General features: G+C 48.1%; 1 protein-coding gene across 7 annotated transcripts in view; it reads right to left on the bottom strand.

Annotated features, from left to right (window-relative positions):
- The window catches only part of SEMA5A (semaphorin 5A), a 460,606-nt gene that overhangs the window by 351,968 nt on the left and 89,022 nt on the right, over positions 1 to 19,616 (bottom strand). For 6 of the 7 annotated variants that reach the window (XR_004284305.1, XM_032337782.1, XM_032337773.1 and 3 more), the window contains one exon: positions 1,519 to 1,586. The exons of the other annotated variant lie outside the window; for it this stretch is intronic. The gene's annotated coding sequence lies outside the window, so the exon portion shown is untranslated. The remainder of the gene's footprint in view (positions 1 to 1,518; positions 1,587 to 19,616) is intronic. 7 annotated transcript variants of the gene reach the window in all.

The following is a 19,616-nucleotide window of genomic DNA, read 5'->3' as shown; positions in this document are numbered from 1 at the left end:
CCAGGTATAGGAGAGTAAGCGGCGCATCCCTTGGCAAGAGAGCGGAGGAAGGCACAGAGAGAGAGAGACTGAGAGAATCCCAGGCAGGCTGCACACTGGGCTGAATCTCACGACTACAAGCAAGATCATGACCTGAGCCAAAACCAAGAGACGCTGAAGTGACTGACCAACCAGGAGGTCCCCCTTCACCCATCTTTTTAGATGACGATCAGTAGCATAGTCACGTAGGCCTTCAAGTGCCAGAAGTATCTTTTCATAAGAAAAAGTTAAGTACAAAAAACACAGAACCACCTCATTTGACCTATGTGGCAAAGGAAATCACCATGCTATCCCATGATTTACGTACATCAACCTTATCCAAACTGGACTCTTATAAAAACTTCGGGTTTGGCTCATAACGAAAGAGGAAGATTTGATACCAGAACACTTTTGAGCAACACAATTATCAGACAGCCCAGAATAATTGCATGTTTGCCCCAATAAGTATAAGCAATAGTATGTTTAAGCTATGTTGAAGGGTGTAAAATAAAAACGTCACATTTAGAAACTCTACAGAGACCAAAAGAGGAAATGGCATCTGAACTTACTTCGTAAAAGAGCTATACTTTCTAGACTACCAAAAGACACTAAGGGAACAATGCGTATCAAGTCTACGTTGAGCAAAGCTGCTGTCTAGGTGCCTGCCTCACGCTAATACACTGAGGGCCTAGAGACTTCTGTCAAGCACTGGATACAAGACACACTTGACTAGAAAGAGTAGGTTTTCGCAATTCTGGTAGACTTCATTATAACATTATAAGTCACTTATGATTAAATTCTGAGCATCCAAGCCAAATGTTGTGGAAGGACTCATACCTACTGGCCACTAAAACATGCTCATTCTGTGAGATCTCACTGTACGAGATCTTTGAGTGCTCTAAGTGTGTAGATCAGAGCTCAGTCAACTCTAGAGCCTGTGGGCCAAGTCCAGCTCAGCTCCCCCGGTCTTGGTAAATAAAGTTTCGCTGCAACACAGCCCCATTTGCTCGTTTACCTACTGTCTGTGGCTGCTTTAGTGCCAAAGCACAGAGTTGAGTTGTTGCAACAGAGATTACAAGGTAAGCAAATCCTAAAATACTGACTACCTCACCCTTCCCAGAAAATATGTGCTGTCTCCTCATTTAGATTGCTGTTCGAAAAACTAATTTCTTAATATTTGTTGTAAGCGTCTCTTTCAGGGGATCTTTTCCAGGTAGGGAAGAAAGTAAAAAGTGTGTCTGCCTTATCCTCAGCCCCCATTCCTTATGCTAGGAGGCACTATTACGTTAGGGTTAAGAACATGGTTCAAATCCCAGCTCTGCCTCTGACTGTTGGGAAGCTGTGAGATTACCCCACGTCCCTGTGGCTCCATTCCTTTCTGAAAGCTTGGTCATTCACGGCCATTTGTAACAGCAGAGATAAGTGTTACCCATAAGCTATCAGTGTCACTATCTACAAATCTGTCGGTTTCTTCGTTTCCCATTGAGGTATCTGACTTACCAAGGAGGGAAGGGGGGGGCGCTTCCTGGATCATGTATCACACTAAGGATCCACAGCACCTGGGCGCCCTTGAAAAAAGAAAAGAAAAAAACAGATCCCATTAATCCATTTTAAAGGAGGCTCTGGTCGTTGCTTATCAATTCTATAAACTCCCATTAAGGCCCAGCACAACCAGCGAGCTGTTTTAGCCGTGTGAGTCCTGCAGCAAAGGGACCCAGGACAGCTTGGAAATGACAACAACATAGCCCACATGCTGATGGGTTTTCTTCTTCAGAAAAAGAAAAAGAAAAATCTAAATGCTGCTAATGTCTGCAAACAAATCTCATGAAACAACCAAAAGGACCATCATCTCGAAGCCATTTGAATTACTTTAAGTATTTTGAACATCAAATTCAGGTTGGTTGTGTGAATTTACCCATTTTATGATGGCCCTTCCATCCTCTTTTGGGGGATATATTGTACCTTAAGTAATGCATTTGAAAAATAAGACGTAAAGGCAGAACGTATAGAATAAACTATACCAAAAAATTTCTTTGTATTTTTATTTACACATTAATTTATTTGGTGCACAATGTTGAGACTTCATTAGGAAAAGAACCATAAACCATAAAAGTAGTCACTTCACTAAAATCAAGTAATCTCATTCCCCCAGCTAACTGCCCCACAATCTCTTCAATTTAAGATAAAAATCCTGAAAACCTGATACTCTAATGTGACAGAAAGACTACCACAAGACACCATGTTTACCAGAAACTGAAGAAATGGAGCACTTTTCCTTTCTGATTCATAAAGAAACATGTCCATTAGTAGTGAGGGATGCGTATTATTTTAAATCCTGCCTTGTAGGGCTCATGCGTGTTCTGCTATCCTAGTTCACATAGCTTCTTTCTACTCCCCACGCTCTGCAGCTTCTGGCTCCCAATAAACCTGGAACACACTGACATTGCCTATCCTGACATACAACACTTGGGTAGCAGCTAGAATGATGATGAGAAAAAGGGAAGAAGATCTTCCCAGAACATTCCGGAACATTCTGGCTATTCCTCTCTGCAATGATTCCCACACTGTCCACTTCAGTCATTATCTAAAGGCCATCTGCCTGCAGAAAATAAACTTAATTACAGCATCTGGAAGTTTATAAAATTTCAGATCGGCCAACATCAGCCAGTTGGAAGTCCTGAGGTTCAGAGGCCAGAGGCCTGCAAATGGCTAAGCGATGCTGTCTCTCCATCCTGATCCCTGCTTCCACAAGGTTCTTTTTGTTAGTTCATGGGAAGCAAGGGGACAATCCAAAGCAACACATTCAGAATTGCCCAGCAAGGCTCACACAGCCCAGGTGCGCACACACAGTAAAGCATCGCCAAGCCCAGTGTGGTCCCAGCTGAGTCTTTGAAAGCCCATGACATCATCCTTTGGACAGAAGGAGGTGCAGATGCAAATCCTTGAGGCCAAAAGAGAAGTAAGGGAGCTCTCCCCAAGGTAAGAAGGCATACTCAGCCCAGGAAAAATTCCTAGGAGCGGCCAAATCCTTTCTCACACCACCAGTAATATCTCCTTTGGGTGTGGCAACAAACATGCTAGTTGGAACTTCTTTATAAAAAAAAGCATGTTTGAATACACCAGCATCCTCTCTTGAGCCCTACAATCTATTTTAAAATCAGCACTAGCATTTCTTTGTATTGGTTTATTTCGTAGTTAAAATTCAAGTGACAAAGTGGCGTCGTTGCTGCCAGGATTACCTGGCAATTTCCACAGCCTTGCATGTGTCAGAATTAAATTTAAAACAGGGCTGATAATTAGGCCTGGAGCCTGAGCCCTCCCATCCTCCCTCAGTGCAGTCCTAAGTTAGTGGATATGGATATGGTCTCCCCACTAGGACATCCAAGAGTCAGGAGAGGATGGCCACCTTCTTAAATACCAAAAGACCCAGAGGCCAAAAAGGACACTGTTGTTCAGAATTCAGAATCATTGACTCAACCAGATAACTAGTCTAAGAAGAGGACATCCCAGCGCGGTCCAGGCAAGGACAGCCCACAGCACGGAGGGGCTGCTCCAGAGCCAACTTTCAGACTTCGAAAGAGAGCCCCTTCCTTGTGGGAAGGCAACACTCCAATGGCAGAATGTCCAACACAGCATTCACGTGACTTGGAGGACACCATGACTCGCTTCAGAATCCAAAGCTTAAACTGGAAACGGCTTCCCAAAGCAGGATTGTGAGGAAGACACCCTGAAAGGTTCTTACTCTGTGTTTACATCAATGGTGAAAAAGACATTTTACATCTTGGGGCCTGATGGCCAAGCAAAAGCATTGGGACCTTCTACTCCGCAAGGTCAACCATCTGAAAAGATGGCGTTCCACCCTCTACCTAAATACGCCACCCTCCACACGACACCCACACGTGCCAAGCAGCACAGGCTCGGGAGAAGAAGCCACAGCAACAAGGCAGTGACCTTGTATAAGAGCTCAGTGAAAGTCACAGACAAAGCCTCCTCCAGGTCTGCAGGCTGAGCGCTCCCCTCCCCCTGCAGTGACGTCACAGATTACCTGGTGCAGAAACCATAAATCACTGACATATTCTAGAAAACGGAGAAGAAAGTCAAAAGGTAAAGAAACTACAAAGCCCCAGAGGTTTGCCTCGGGCTGGGGGTCGGGACTATTTTAAAATGGATATTTAACTACCCATTGAATAAGAAACAGTTTAGATTTTATTAAAACGAAAATGTCCCCATTTGATTCGATTCCATATTATCCTTATTCTTCTCTTTTTGCTCAGGAGCCACTTTAGCAGAAACAACAACTGAAGTCCTCTGCATCAGAGTTCTCAGGGAGAGCCTCACTCCAGAAAACACTGCCCTTGCACACGCGTGTGCCCAGCTATCCCTGCAGCAGCCCTTGGTGATTCACAAGCAACAAACCTTCCCTAGAAGCTGCACCCCGTAGCCACCTTCACGGGCTCTTAAAACTGTCTCTTCATCGAAATGCATAAATAAAGTTTAAACATCAATTATAAGTTACGAAGTGCCTATCAGCACAAGGGTTTCTGTTAAAATATGCAACCTCCCCAGCCTGACCTACTCAGAATGAGGAAAAATGGAGATTAAAACATTCTTCTAGAAACCAAAGGTCGGCTGAGCGGTGGCCTTTCTCCTAAAGAAACAGGAGAGAAATTAAAATTTCAGGTCAGTCTTAAAAGCTCAATTTAGAAACTGTACCACAGTAAAATCACAAGGAATACAATGAAAATAGATGAGACCACCTGGCATCATAAAGATGTTTAATGGAGTCATGGAAAGAAACCCTCCCCTCCAGGCACAGGCTCAGAGAACCTATAAACTGTTAGACCAGGGTTTCCCAACTTGCAAGAACTGTACCAGTGGTCACGGGGCTCAACTAAGCGACATCTTGTACTCAGTCCATCAATCACCTGTCACACAGCCCCATGGCCATGCTCGGGAGGTGGTCAGACGACAAATCTAGAACCCAGAAAGTCGCCTGTGGTGGAAAAGCGGGACTGGAGGGGCTGTGAGGGCCAACACGGAGAGCGGGAGAGCCGGCCTCTGCTCGGACTCGTGGGGTAAGACAAGAAAGCAATCAGGAGAATGGACACCAGGCGGGAGCCCCGGGCTGGGGAGCAGGCAGGGACGGCATCGGGGACAGGCTGCTGCCGAGCGTGGCCACGCAGGGGCAAGGCTCAGAGGAGCCACTCCACGGACCTCCCGGACCAGAAAAGCAGCCGATGAGGGAATGGTATCCTGGACTTCATCCAAAGGAGGGGGTCACCGAAGGCTCGTGAAGCAGCAGTGAAGCAGCAGAATGAGGGTGGGATTGAGGACAATCGGTAACACATGGCAGCTCTGCAGGGAGACAGAGAAGGCGGGGAGAAACCAGAGGCCAGAAGCAGCTGCTACTGAGAACTGGAGATTTGAAAATACTAAAGAAAAAGTAAAAACACACCAAAAAAAAAAAAAAAATCCACAAACAAACAAAAAACAAACCCCCACACAACTATAAATCACAGCCCACTTTTGCAAACTATTACGTGTACGAAAGAGTCTAGAAACTGGGCATGGACTCGACAAGCAAATGTCCCTGGTTTTAAGACAATAGTGCAACTAACGAGAACGCGAACTTTCTCGCTGCGAGCGGACGCTCGGATTCAGGGAGGGATACGGAGGCCGCTGCTCTGGCCGGGAAGAACCATCTGGAGAATCTACAGGCAGAGGCAGAGAGGGCTGAAGGACCAGCCGACTCCCCACACACGGCCCCTTTCCGAAACCGTCTCTAGCTCTGCTGTTCCTGCATGAGGTCACCTTGCACAACCTCCGTCCGTCACTTCACATACATGTGCCCCCCCGGACCGTGCTCGGAGAAATCAACATTTAGGGGAAAGAAAGATGCTGCCGAAGGGCAGGGAGGCTCCTGTGGGCTGGGAGGGGGGTACGCACGGGGCCGGAAAACCCCAGCCATTCAGAGAACGAAAGGAGGGGGGCCCTGGGTGTCTCAGTCAGTGAAGCGTCTGTCTGCCTTCGGCTCAGGTCATGATCCCGGAGTCCTGGGTTTGAGTCCCTCGTCGGGCTCCCTGCTCAGCGGGGGAGTCTGCGTCTCCCTCTCCCTCTGCCTCGCCCCCCACTTGAACTCACTCTCTCTCTCTCAAATGAATAAATAAAATATTTATTAATAAATATTTATTATATATTATATATTTATTTATTATATAAATATATATTATTTATTATATATAAATATTTTATATATTTATTATTAATAATTATTAATAATTATTAATGTTTAATAATAAAAATAAATAAATAAATTTTTAAAGGCGGTGCCCGTAGCAAGAACAGAGAAAGAGGAACTGAGGAGGCAAACGTGGCAGGGAGGAGAGTGGGGCGGGGGCAGGACGAGGGAGAAGGGAGCAGCTGGGAAAGAAGGAAGGGGGGGACAAGCACCCAAGAAGCAGCAGGCAGAGACCTGGGCGCTCTGACAAGGTGCGGGTTTTTAAGGACAGAGGCGTGGTGGCGGAAGCAAGAGGGAGGAGGGCGGGACCTCGGCTCCCGGCCACGCCCACATTCCTAAGCAAAAATTCGAGCCTTCAGGAAAACCCCATGAAGCTGGAAAGCAAATGCACAGAAAGCGTAAGATGACGAATGACGAAGGTCTATGGTGACCGCGGTGGCCGGTCTAGCACCGTCCCAGGTGTGTCTGCAGAGCAGCCCTGCTCGTTGGCTCCGGCGGTGCGGCTGGCACCAGGGGCTCCTGGGGAGCAGCTCATCCGGATCTCCCCAAATACAAGACTGCTGACTGCTTTCATTCAAGACAGCCTCAGGACTCAAACGTTGAAAGTTCTGGGGGTTTTTCTCCTTTTTTTTTTTTTAAAGGTAGTTCTGCAGATCGGTTCTGTATGGCCTCCTCGACTTTGAACGTTGTCAGATGTGGCTATTTGAAAATGTTGAGAAAAGCATGAGAAAGTGTCCCAACTCCAGACTTTTTTTTCTTTTTTGAAAGAGGTTCCATCGCCCGTAGGTACCTGAGCTGCTCCCAGGCCGAATTCTGCAGCAGTAAACAGCCCGAAGTCAGTAGTGTTGCCTTAAGCGGGCATCAGGGCAAACCGCTGGGGCTTTCGAAAGCTAGAGATCTCACACGGACGTGCGTGACACGACACATGCACAGCGAGGAAAAGAAAGCACTTAAATCAGGGCTTGAGAGTTATTAACATACAGTAACACTGCACCCAAAAAGCAAACGGTTTGCCTTCTTTTCCTCATCAGGACATGTGGCCAATCAGACATTTTCCTGCTCACACTTGAGCTCAGGATGTGTCAACGAATAACAGGCACAAAGCCAGTGTGGCACGGAAGGGCTCCGAGCTCCAGGAATTCACCCTTGGGAAGAGATTTCCCCAAATCAGACACTATCTCTTTAGTCACCAGCTAATTATTTTCCGTACAAATAATGCCACGTACGGATCGATACCGGTGAATAAAGAATCCAAGAGTCGTCTCAGGTGCATGTTCAAAAGCCAAGTGCGGGATGTCACAATTTCCCTTCCTTAAATCTCTGGCTGTCTTGGGACCAAAGCAGGAACACCTGGAGACCAGCCCCAAGGACGACTGGGGCTTTGTGGACAGCGTGTCCTCTCATGGGGACCCAGGGCTCACCTTTGTGTCACTTAATGATGCAGTCAGCTGGCTCCGAGACCAGCAGAGGCGAATCCTACCTCCCTGACAGAATTAATAGGCGCTTCCGAAAGTTAAATTCAAAGACAAAGAGAAACGTGTTTGGACTTGTAGCTTTTGCACCCAGATCCGCCATGACCGCCCGACAGGTGGAGGTCACTGTGCAACCTGCTGGTTTGACAGTATGAAACACTGCGGAAGCCCACAGAAAAAGTAAGGTGGAAACTGGATTCCATTTCTCCAAGCACTGACTGGTCCTAACGACATCTGGGAAGAAAGCAACCCAGCTGTTCCCCATTTGGTCTCCATGCAGAGTCACCCCATGCAGAACACTGAAAGCTGTCAGGAGCTGCTGACCCTGGAAGGCGACATGGGTCTGAGCGACGGGAACAGAGCTGGACTGAAACACCTCCCACCTCCTAACTCCCAGACCGGACGGTGAGATGTGGCCTGAGCCGCCGGGACACACGGGAACAGAGGGAGGAAAAAGAGACGGGCAAAAGGCAACTGCGCAGCTGCTTAAAACACGAGCCATTTCTGAAATCAGCTCTCTGAGGACGTCACCATCTCTGAAGAGTGACTACTTTATTTCTGCCACGATGGGCCAAATTTTCAAAGAACAGCCTTGCTTTCCACTAGGCGATTCCGAGCGCTTGCACAATTGGTTGATTTGCATGGGCACTTGGCCTCTCAACTTTCACTGTGACGGCTACATTCATCCGTCCTCTGTAGACTAAAATTCTCACCACTTGGAAAGAGAAGCGCATCTGAGGCTTGTGGAAAAATGGCGCCTCCCCAGGCCTCTTCACTCAGAACAACGCATCCAGTAAGACCGACCTTGGAAGCAGAGGTTTGCCCACACAACAGACGGCCAAGATTCGATTCTAAATCTCAGTTCAGTTCAAGATGTAATTCTTAGATCAAAATTTAACTTTAGAATTATTGAATTACAAAATATAACTTTAAAAAAAATTACTGAATTACTTGTGTTACTTAATGCCAAGAAAGTAGAGAGGAAGGACTTGGGTTCTTAGATCAGTCCTTCAGTCATTTCCTAGGATGAGGGAAAGGTCTGCCACAGATCAAATGCCCTAGTGGCACCAGAGCCTTCCCAGAGCAAAGCTGAACCGAGCAGACAAAGGTGCGTGCACCAGCTTGGAGAAAGAGGGTTCCTTATCCCGGCCAAGAGGGCTGACCACAGAATTCACAAAGAACTGTTAGCAAAATGGAAGTGGAATCAATCACTCACAAAAATATTTTCTAAAAAAAAAGAAAAGAAAAGAAAAGAACAGACAACAGGTTGTAGAAGCTGCTAGTCACAAAGGAGGCTCTCTCTCCAGCTCAGGAGAAGGAAATGAAAAGATACTCTCCTTCAGTTCAGTCAGAGTGACAGATCAGTACAGACCCAGGCTAGCCAACCCAACATGCACGCTGGTCAATGTCAGTTCTGGATCTTCTGTGACTTATCCAATTTACGCAAGCCCAAGACTGCTGTTTTACATGCGATAGGGTACCCTGGGCCCAGCAAATTGTGTTTTGACTTGGAAAGCAAACTCTGGTGTTGTTTTCTGCTTTAAACCCAGCGAGGACTCCCAAGTCATTTCAAAACTTCCATCTCCCCAAAGACCAACTGAAATTAGTTCCAACTACCTGTTGGGTCTTCCAGGTCAAAGGTGGGAACCCAGGGCTGCCCAAGAAAGCAGCCGCTCATCGTAACATCAGTCGGGATGCTGAAAGATGGGATTCATCCCTCTTAAGGGCCTCTTTCATGTTTTTCAGACAAACAGAAGGCTTAACACTGGAAGAATCTTTGGGTGTGTTGTATAACCAAAAATCTAATTCTGTTCTATTTGTCATCCTCTCAATATAAATTAGGGATAAAAATAAGAACTAGGCTACTACGCAGGGAACCAGATGGTATCTTACCTTCCTATAAACACGGCTGTGTTTAGAGTGTTTACACGTGCGGGGGAGGAAAAAAAGATTTTCTTTTTTTACATTTGGCAATGAGTCACGTTGTCCATTTCAGGACCCACAGTACTGAAACTTCCTCCCCACGAAAAACCAGCGCAGCTTCCCTAATGTTTAAAAACACAGTGTCAGCTGCCTTAGATTAGTCATGAAGCCCTCCTCCCCATCCCGCAGCTCCATGATGGACATCATCTGATCAAAGTGGACTCAGTAAATGCCACCAGCAGGCCAGGAGTGTCCGGTTGCAAGCCGGCTGCTTCTTTGTAGGAGTCTGGATGCTTCTTTCATTTTTCTGTGCTAATATGCCCTTAAGCTGTCAAGCCAGGAGGCTGACTTAAGAGTCCCCCATTCGCCTGCATCACTGCCCCCGTCCTTGATGAGCGACATGCTCAGGGATCAAACCTGGGAAAGGGCTGGGCTGAGTGATCTAGGGACGTTTCTGAGCTTACTGATTATAAAAGGAGCCCCAGGTAAGCCCTGACCACCTCCTTCAATAAAAGCCCACTGCCCTGAAGCGACTGGAGTGTAAACAGAACGAGAGGAAAACGGCAGACCACAGTTTACAAAATGGTATTTCCTTTTCCACTGACGAGCCCCGCCAGCAAGTGTGTCACCACAGGTGACGCTGGAAGGACTATGCCTGGGAGGGTTTGCCCTGACCCAGCAGCGGGGTTGGGCTTGTGTCTCCTCTTCATAAAGCATCAGGAAAACGAATCCCTCCCCTGCCGAGTAAAAAGCATGAAACGGACGCCTGGTGTTGATCTGTTTTGTCGGCTCCTACAAGCTGCTGGGGAGGTTAACTGCCCTCCTTGTGATTCATATGAAATTGATCTGAACCCAGAACTCAGTATTTCCCCCCTTTATATTTAATTGGTCAGCTGCCATCGGCCTAGCCAGAGTGGTCCGTGCCTTCCTGCTTGCTCTCGGAAACCTGCATGTGTCCTCGGTGTCCCCCTGTGATGGGGCTTCCTCTTCTCTGTGAACAGGACACTCAGCCCTCCTCAGGCTACCTCAGATCACCCTCTCCAGTCATCTGGGGGCCTCCCCATGTCAAGGGCAGTCATCATGCCCCATGCCCCTTTGAATCCCTGCAGCCAGGCCTCCGTAAATGAGCATGTTTCAGAAAGACATCTGAGGAGGTCTCCTTCTTTTTACTTCAAGGGCATGTGTAAACGCTAACAGACCAGGCACAGGACCACAAGTCAGCTTCTAGAGAACTGTTTCTCTCCTTTCTATGTGACATCACCCCCTCCATCACCACCCCAGCAGCTACACCGGCTGGAACCCAGACACCGCCTGCTCCTCATCCAGGTCTAGAGCACGCGGGGCACCCAGCAAGGGCCCAGGGATGCTTCTACTGGCCGGGCCCCCCAGGACCTCTCTGAGCACTCAGAGATGTCCCCACGGACAGAAGGCAGCGCCCGTGAACAGTCAAGACAGGGGATTCCTCTGTAATATGATCATCATCTCTGCAAATCTCAGGCTTCTACTGATACTTCTCTTAGTAAGCCCATCTTCCATAGATATCAGGAGAATTACTAAGGAAAAGTGTCTGTGAATTCATGATGTTCGGTTGGACAAGCCCCGGTTCTGCAGGCGTGGATCGAAAGGAGATCGGCAGTTCTGTCTCCTGGACTTCTGTTCTCCCTCTCCCACCGGGCTTTCGGGCACCTTCGCCCAGGCAGGGTCCTGAAAACACCTGGGCCTCGGCCGGCGGCCTGTCCACCTCGCCCCTGCCCGCTCACTCCTGGGTCCCTGCCCCCCCGGCAGCGGCAGAGAAAAGACGAGCTTCAAGGAGCTCCCCCCTTCTCGGTCCAGCTTCCAACTTCACACGCGGCCCGAGAAACACCGCAGTGCTCTGGCCGACAGGAACACGCAATGACAACGTGACTGACCAAATCAAAAACTTAAAAGCGTTGTAGGTAATGAAGCACCGGGAAACCACTAGTTCTTGGGGGCATTTCATGCTTGACTTCAAAATGTGCGTCTTAATCTCAACATTAGGGGGGCGCCTGGGTGGCTCAGCGGGTTAAGCCTCTGCCTTCGGCTCGGGTCATGATCCCAGGATCCTGGGATCGAGCCCCGCGTCGGGCTCTCTGCTTGGCAGGGAGCCTGCTTCCTCCTCTCTCTCTCTGCCTGCCTCTCTGCCTACTTGTGATCTCTCTGTCAAATAAATAAATAAAATCTTTAAAAAAAAAAATCTCAACGTTAGGGTTTTTGACTTTGTTAGTTTATGATTCCGATGACCCCTTTTCAGGCCTCTGGAAGCGATGCTACTCCGTGAGGGTAGTAAGTCTAACAACGAATCCAGAGCTTTAAGTAAAGACTGTAGAACTCTAGCCTAGAGAACGAGATAATTGCACTGAATAAAGTGTAGGGACAGGTGCACACGGACCTGCCCTGGTTCTGGGATTCTTTTTTTTTTTTTCAAACTATAGAGACTCAAGTGTTGGACCGCAGGTTAGACACTCTTGTCAGGTTAGGCTTCTCACCCACATGCACTCTCCCGGACTGGCAGACCTCCGGCATCTCAGCCCAGCTCCTCTCTCCCACCAGAGACGTTTCCGCCCACTGCCTGGCGGTACCCAGTCACTGTCAACACCAGGGAAATGAAACCACGAACCAAACCCCTCATTCGAATGGAAAGCTGATGGCATCATGGGGGAGGAGGAAGGCGCTAAGACTTGTTACTGTACAAGGAACGAAACGTCTTGCCCGGTTGGCCACTTACTCTGCACATGCTTCAGCTTGCGCTGGGAGAAAGGGCACGACGAGTCACTACTGACAGGCTGTGCCCCATTTCCAAAGATTGCAAAAGAGCTATAAATCAGAAAAATGGCATGAGATTTCGGTGACGGCTGCTTTTCTCAGAGACTCCTATGACAGAACAGCAAACCACGACTCGATGCGAGGGCCTGGTGTTCCCATCGTTCTCGATAGAGACCCACTCCTAACCTCCTTCAAATTAGGTCTCCTCTATTCTACTACTCAGGGGTGCACAGGGATCTCTCAACAGAAGCTAGGAAGACACAGGTCCCTTATACCCATCCTGGCTCGAGGCGGGGAGGGTCAGGAGGTTCCCAGGCTGACGGACCTCCTTCTGTTGTAAACCTTGGGAGATGCCAAATTCCCCAATATTTTTCTTGGCTTGGCCAAGGAGGGCAGACAGGGCTTCACCTTCACAGACAAGGTTATTGCCCCTGAGCAGCAAGGAACGACCGTGGTTCTACTGACCCATTCCGTAGAAGGGAAGAAAAGAATAAGCATGATGGAAATCTGAATAATTGACTGGTGTTAGCCCTACACCTAATCCCGCCGGCTTCAAACGATAACCCGTCACCAGAAATCTGCCTCTCACCTCGTCTCTGCGCCTCCCCCCTGAGCTCCTTTCCCTGTGTCAGCCCGGCAAGCGCGCACGGGCTCCTTCCGCTACGACAAGCCCAGGGACAGAGGACAGGCGAAGAAGTGTCAAGGACATGAGCTTTCCTCCCTGGAGGACAGTCACTCTGGAAATGGCTCAGAAGATATCTTCACTGTGGCTGAAATCACCGGAGGGAGCCCCCTTCTCCTCAATGCCAATTTGCTTTGAAAGAACCACTGCTGTCTATCAAGAAGCCACAGGCTTCCCCGAGCGAGATGCTCTGTGGGAATTCCTGAGCCAGTCCTGGCTTGTCGACAGAAGTCAGCCGCTTGGGGAGAAACAGCTGTAGAGCCCCAGCCAGCGGGGCCCGGCCCTCGGCGACACAGCGCCTCGCAAGGAGAACACACCGCACCCCCGACCAGTCCACCCCGCGCCCCAGAGAGCCCGGGGCATGGGGACTGGCACTGCGTCTCAGAAGGAAGTCTCACGACCATGTCAAAGAGAAGTCGAATCAGGCCACATTCCTTAAATGCACACCAAACGGAACTTTCCTTCCGCTGGCTCCAGCACACTCTCCTAAACCAGACTTAAAAAGAGAACTGGAAGTAACGAGTTAACCTGGAAGGTAACCATCTTGGCGCCTCACCCAGCTGGTTATTTAAGGTGAGATTTATTACGAAAGCTTCAAAATCCCTCTTCCCTTCCAGTTTAATGCAGAAGCACTGGGTCCAGATATGAGGATGCCAAGAGCAGGACAGGCAGGAGAGCTTCGAAGGGGCTTAATTCATCCCCAGGCAGAAGGAACGTCCTAAGAGCCACCTCAGAGCCTGTGATGTCTTCTAGCAGTTTCGCTGCCACCATCGAACACAGGGCAGCAGAAAATCCTGCTTCATTACCAGAACCCTAAACATCTCCTCTAAACCCGTGAGACTCAGAGGACAAAAGAAGTCCAATAACTCTAGACGTTACTTCCTTCTTAGGGTAACTGATATTCACAAAAGGAAAGAAAAAAAAAAAAATAAGAGTCAATACTCGTGATTTAGATTCCATTTTTGTGAATTTACCCATCTGCTAAAATTGATTTTTGTAGCCCAAAATGTGTTCATCATCTGTGAGTTCAAAGCTAATGAACGAACTATATATGACATACACTGTCTTTAAACAGAAACACGTGAATCCAGGTTCTTTACTGACGGGTTGATGAGGCCGTTGTGACCAGAAGCTTACAGGAACCTAACCGCGGATGGCCCCTTGGAGAGGTGGTTCACTATGAACGGAACCTCGTTCACGATGAATGTCTAGAGCAGGGCACCACAAGTAAGGAGCACGGACTGAAAATGCAGGACGTGAACAGAAACACCCGAACAGACTACGCAGCTCTACCCAGGAATGTCAGAAGCAGACTGGCACGCAGGCACACAGGTGGCCTGTGGGATCTGTGTGCGCGCCATGAGCAGCGTGTCACTTGGTGGACGGAGACTGGGACCAGGCAATGGAAACTTGAAAGCGATCTGATCATTCCCGAAAAGCATAATGTTGTCCTCCGGCCCCAGCGGAGCACAGAGCTCATCGCATGAGCCCAAGCTGTAGGAGCGCTGGTGCCTGAATGTGTGCCCTTAACTACCGTGGGCGGAGACCTCTCTGAAGTCATTGTCGAGGGAAAATGAGCCCTCTCAGAAACAGAAATCTGGACAATTACCGGCCATCGGGGAGGACAAGCCAGTGGCCCAAGTCACCTACCAAGTGAAGGCTCTGGCCGTGGCTCCCAGGACTCGTTAGAGCTCCCACTCTATAATGGGAACCAGATCCCCCCCATCTTCTACATCAGATAACGACCCTTGGCCCCAGAGATTTAAGGGATGATTACAGTCTACAGAACTGTGTGTCATTATATTAACTTGCGATAATATATTCCTGACAACTGAGGCTATTAACTTGAACTTCCAAATGCCGGCACACGTCACACGTGGTTCCTCTGACACATTCCCATCTGTCCTGTGTCCACTGGGGAACTGTGTCCTCACTACACAGCACAAAAAGGAGGAAAAGCAGAACCGGTTCGGAACAGTGCAGGGCTTCATTGAACGGAGTCATTTTGAGTACACTGAAATCTTTAACATTAAAAATAAAACAGGCGATGCAATCCGTATATGCCAGAGAATAAAAAGGTCCAAAGTCCTTCCTTTCTGGCTTCTTGATGGCCTCATAGTTCTTCGCTAGCGACTTCTCCCCTTTCATTATAATCTTAGGACTCTAACTACCACCTTCTGGAATGGAATTGGTTTCCTTTTAAATTGCTCACCTTTTTTTATAATGGAAAACAAAAAACAAAAATAAAAACCGAGCACCTCTCTCCACTTCGGCCTGGACATGATCGGTCATCATAAGCAAGTGAGTAAAAGTAACAGAAAAGGTTCGCATGTGTCTCCAGACTAAGCAAAAATACTGATAAAACAGACCGTTTTCTAAGTTGAAGAAGAGGAGTTTCTCCCATGATCCAAAAAGATAAGTTGGCAGGCTCCACAAATACATTCATCAAGAAAAACAGAAGAGTCTGTAAGAGCGATAAACCAAACCCACAAGTTGGAGATACGAGTCAGGCACCAAAATTTCTATCCGGCCAGCATCAGTCAGGGCTTTCTCTTGCGTACGCCCCGAGGCTGGGAATACGGCAACCTAACCACACGTCTCCAGGAGTTTCCTGGTTGGTTTGCGTACTGTTGCTGATTTCTAGAGAAAGCTCCAAGACGGGGCGGCCGCGTGCCAACAGGAACAGGCCAGAACAGGAAGAGGGGTTTCAAACTGGGATCAAGCAATCCTGTAATAAGAAATTGTGAGAATTTTTTAAAGAAATGACTATCCCATCTGGGTTTTCTGCCAGATCTGGCTCTAAAAATTCCCTGATCTCTCAGAATATGAGATGCTAAAATAAGGACGCGTGCGTCTCTAACTTAACTGGAAGCTTTAAAGAGATCCGGTGGCAACATGAAAACGGGGCTTCACGCCACTCAAACCTTGAACAGAAAAGCAGGGAAATGGTTGGTATTTGACTAAACTCACAGCAGACCCTTCTGGGAAGGGAGAGAGGTCAGCAGGGGACACATTATCTGGAGAGCCTGAAATGCGTAAAGCACTTAAGGAAGGACAAGATCAAAGGCGCCCGGTGAAGGAGGAGATGGTGCTCACAGAGAAGGAGCCTCCGTCTGCCAATTAGGCGGGAGTCGGCTCTTTGTTTCCCAGAAGCCAACAGTTACAGGCCTTACATCAGGGCATAAATTCTAATGAACGTACATCTTTCTGGGTTCCCTGCAGAATTCCCGCTCACCAACTTCATCCTTCAGCAGGGCTCGAGTGCCTGGCTCCCCAGCTTGACAAAGGGCTGGCCTGTCCCCAGCCCAGCGGGGGAGGGAAGTATGTGTTCCCAGCTGCCCTCCTGCCTTTCTGGAAGGTTAATCTCTCTTCTGCAACTGGCTGCAAATAATTGCTTCTGTTGAGGCAAGCGTCGGGCTCCGGGAGCAGGTGAGAAGCAGGATTTGGCTGGGCGAGAGGGAGGAGTAATTGGAAGCAGACAACAAAACATAACGAAGGGAGAAAATGAAAAACCCTAACTTTCAAGGGAATTCAAGGAGAACAGCGAGCAGTGAGCGGACAAGGGGGGAGACAGGAACATTGTTGGCGAGCAGGCCGGGGACACCTGCAACTTTGGGAGCTTACAAAAAGCGTGTGTGTCCCAGATCCTGGCCCCTGGCCCTCCAGCCCGATCCTAAAGGGGCTGGACGTTACCCCAAACCACAGAAGGACCGGGGAGAGAAGGAAGGTCTAAGCCGATCCAGCTGCAATAACAAATCCTGAAGGGCCCAACCACAAACGCTTCGAAAAACAAACGTGATTCAAAGCAAGGGAAAACCCAGTGCCAGGGCTGGGGTTGGGGGGAGGACTTCAAGAAGCACAGGACCTCACCAGACATCATTTTCAAAGCCAACTGGAAACCGCCTTTCGATGTGGTGTTTCAATGACAACAGAGGCCTGACTCGCTGGAAGAGAATGGGATCAAACAGAGAAACCCTCAGAAGGACCCGGCTCCTTGAACAGAGACTCGGCTGGACTTGTATCTCCCCAGGAAGACCTCCTCAGTCCCCAGCCGGCCTCTAAGCCCCCAGGCCACAGACAGCTTCAAGAGTCTTCCTCCTGCTCCTCCTAAATTTTCTAAATCAATCCCAGCAAATGACCTGTCTGGGTACCTATTCTAGAGCTTTCTGAAAATAAACAGTCTCCCTTTTGTGCTAAAACCTGCAGCTATGGAGTGTAATTCCCATCAGAACAAACTCTGGCCCAGAACTTCCCAAGTCACTGAAAAGACCCAGAACTCGTCATCTACCTGGGACAGCTAGGTGTGAGTAAACGGACAACTTACTCTCTTTTTTTCATGACAACTTCTAAGAAAGGCTTCCCAGGAGGAGAAATGGCCCTATGACCCGAGTTCAAAACCTGTCACTGCTTTCTCTGTGTAGCCTGGACTGTTTTTTATTTCTTTAACTCTCCCGAGCTTTCTTCTGTTGGAAAAGCAAGATAATAACAGCAACCAGGTTACAAGAAAGCTGAGTTTTCAAAACAATGTGTGTCAAGTTCCCGGCCCCCAGCCGGGCCTCAATCTGATTATCGCTGTGACGAATGGAACTGGATCTTCCAACAAAGGGGTCCTGATGGCCGAGGGTGTTGGAGGTCATCTATCCTGTGAGCCTGCCATCTATTCCTTCTGGGCCTTGTGGCGTAATTTATAAAATAAAGTTAGCATGTCAAGTATTTTCTTTAATGCTCATTTCAGCTATAGAAAATCCCAGGGCCCCTGGGTGGCACAGTTGGTTAAGCATCCAACTCTTGGCTTTTGCTCAGATCCTGATCTCAGGGTCGTGAGATCAAGCCCCACACTGGGCTCTGTCCTCAGCATGGAGTCTGCTTCAGAGTCTCTCTCCCTCTCCCTCTGGCCCTCCTGCTTGTGTTCCCTCTCTCTAAAATAAATAAATTACATCTTTAATAAAAGAAAAGAAAATCGAATTATCTGGGAATTTGGTTTCTTCTATACCTCACAACTGCAAAGGCTCATTCTGTGCCTTTCCTGACATTTTTTTTCCTTCTAGAAACTTTGCCAGAAAAACAAACAAACAAACATCAACAACAAAACACTAAAATACATCAATGTGATGCCCCCTGTAACATGTTTTTAAAGAGCCACAGGACAAGTTTTTGATAGAAAGCACAAAAGGAAACGAAAACGTACTCTTTAAAAATCAGCATGTCTCCTTTTATTTGAGAATGTTTTGTTCAGCGTAAAGCTCCAAAGAGCTGTTGACAGATGGGTCCCATTTTTATTTTCCCTAGAGATGGTAGTTTTGTTCTAAATCTTCAAGTCAGCTACATCTTAAAAATTGACTTGACCGCAATGGCGGTTTTTCTCAAAATCTCAGAATAACAGAGAAAGTATGAGCCTGAAGTAACTGCTTCAAACTAAACAAGCAGTTGCCGCTGGTGCACGTTCCTCAACTTTAAAGCTGGAAAGACGTCAGGCATAAACCTTTTAACGAGATGCAGAGGCCGGGCACGTCCCGGTGCGGTCAGCATGCAAATTCCGGCGGCTTGCGCTCGGGCGGCCCATCAAACCACGGGTCTGGGCCTGTGTTACAAGTCCGTAAGCTGAAGCTCCGGACAGGTGAGGGAAAGTCTCGGAACAGGGCCTGAAGCCCCACACTGAAAGCCAAGTTTGCTGCGAACCACATCACAGGAAGCCCTGAACCATGTGGAGGGCAAGGCCAAGTACATGCAACCCACGAGCACCAGTGTCTGGAGGACCCAATGACAGCTCATGGGCAGGAAGAAGAGGCTGAGAAGCTGGGGCAGGGAGTCCCAGAGACGTATACGTTTTACCGTCAAAGGTGTGTGAGTAGTGACATCCTTCAAAGCCTCACGGCCTCCTTTCCCCTTCATTTAGGAGAAGATAAGCTACGTTGGATGAAAACTAGCTCAGGCAGCCTTTGAAGGCTCAGCCCTTGCTCTGATCTATTTTCACAAGACAAAATGTGGACCAGGAAGCTTTTTATCAATGTGAGTGGCAATAAATAGTGCTTATTATAGTCTAAAGACAGAGCTTAAGATTAATATCTAAAATCCAATCTTATTTTTTAATTTGCCCATAATTACATCGTTAAAATTACATCTTTTTTTTAAAGATTTTATTTATTTATTTGACAGAGAGAGATATCACAAGTAGGCAAAGAGGCAGGCAGACAGAGAGAAGAGGAAGCAGGCTCCCTGCTGAGCAGAGAGCCCGATGCGGGGCTTGATCCCAGGACCCTGGGATCATGACCTGAGCTGAAGGCAGAGGCTTTAACCCACTGAGCCACCTAGGCGCCCCTAAAATTACATCTTTAAAAAAAAATTTAGAAACCTCCCAGAAAGCTACTAATGGACCCTGTTTCAGAAAGAATTTAAAGTCATCCCCAGGAAATCCGCCTCCACATGTTCATGTCCTTGCAAGATCCCTGAGAGTAAGTGGGACGTGTGACTCGCTTCTACCAATAGAACACAGCAAAAG

This window comes from Mustela erminea, chromosome 3 (genome assembly GCF_009829155.1).
Source record: "Mustela erminea isolate mMusErm1 chromosome 3, mMusErm1.Pri, whole genome shotgun sequence".
NCBI classification, from domain to species: Eukaryota; Metazoa; Chordata; class Mammalia; order Carnivora; family Mustelidae; genus Mustela; species Mustela erminea.
Note: the sequence above shows the minus strand (reverse complement) of the source record. Positions and strands in the feature narration are given on the sequence as shown.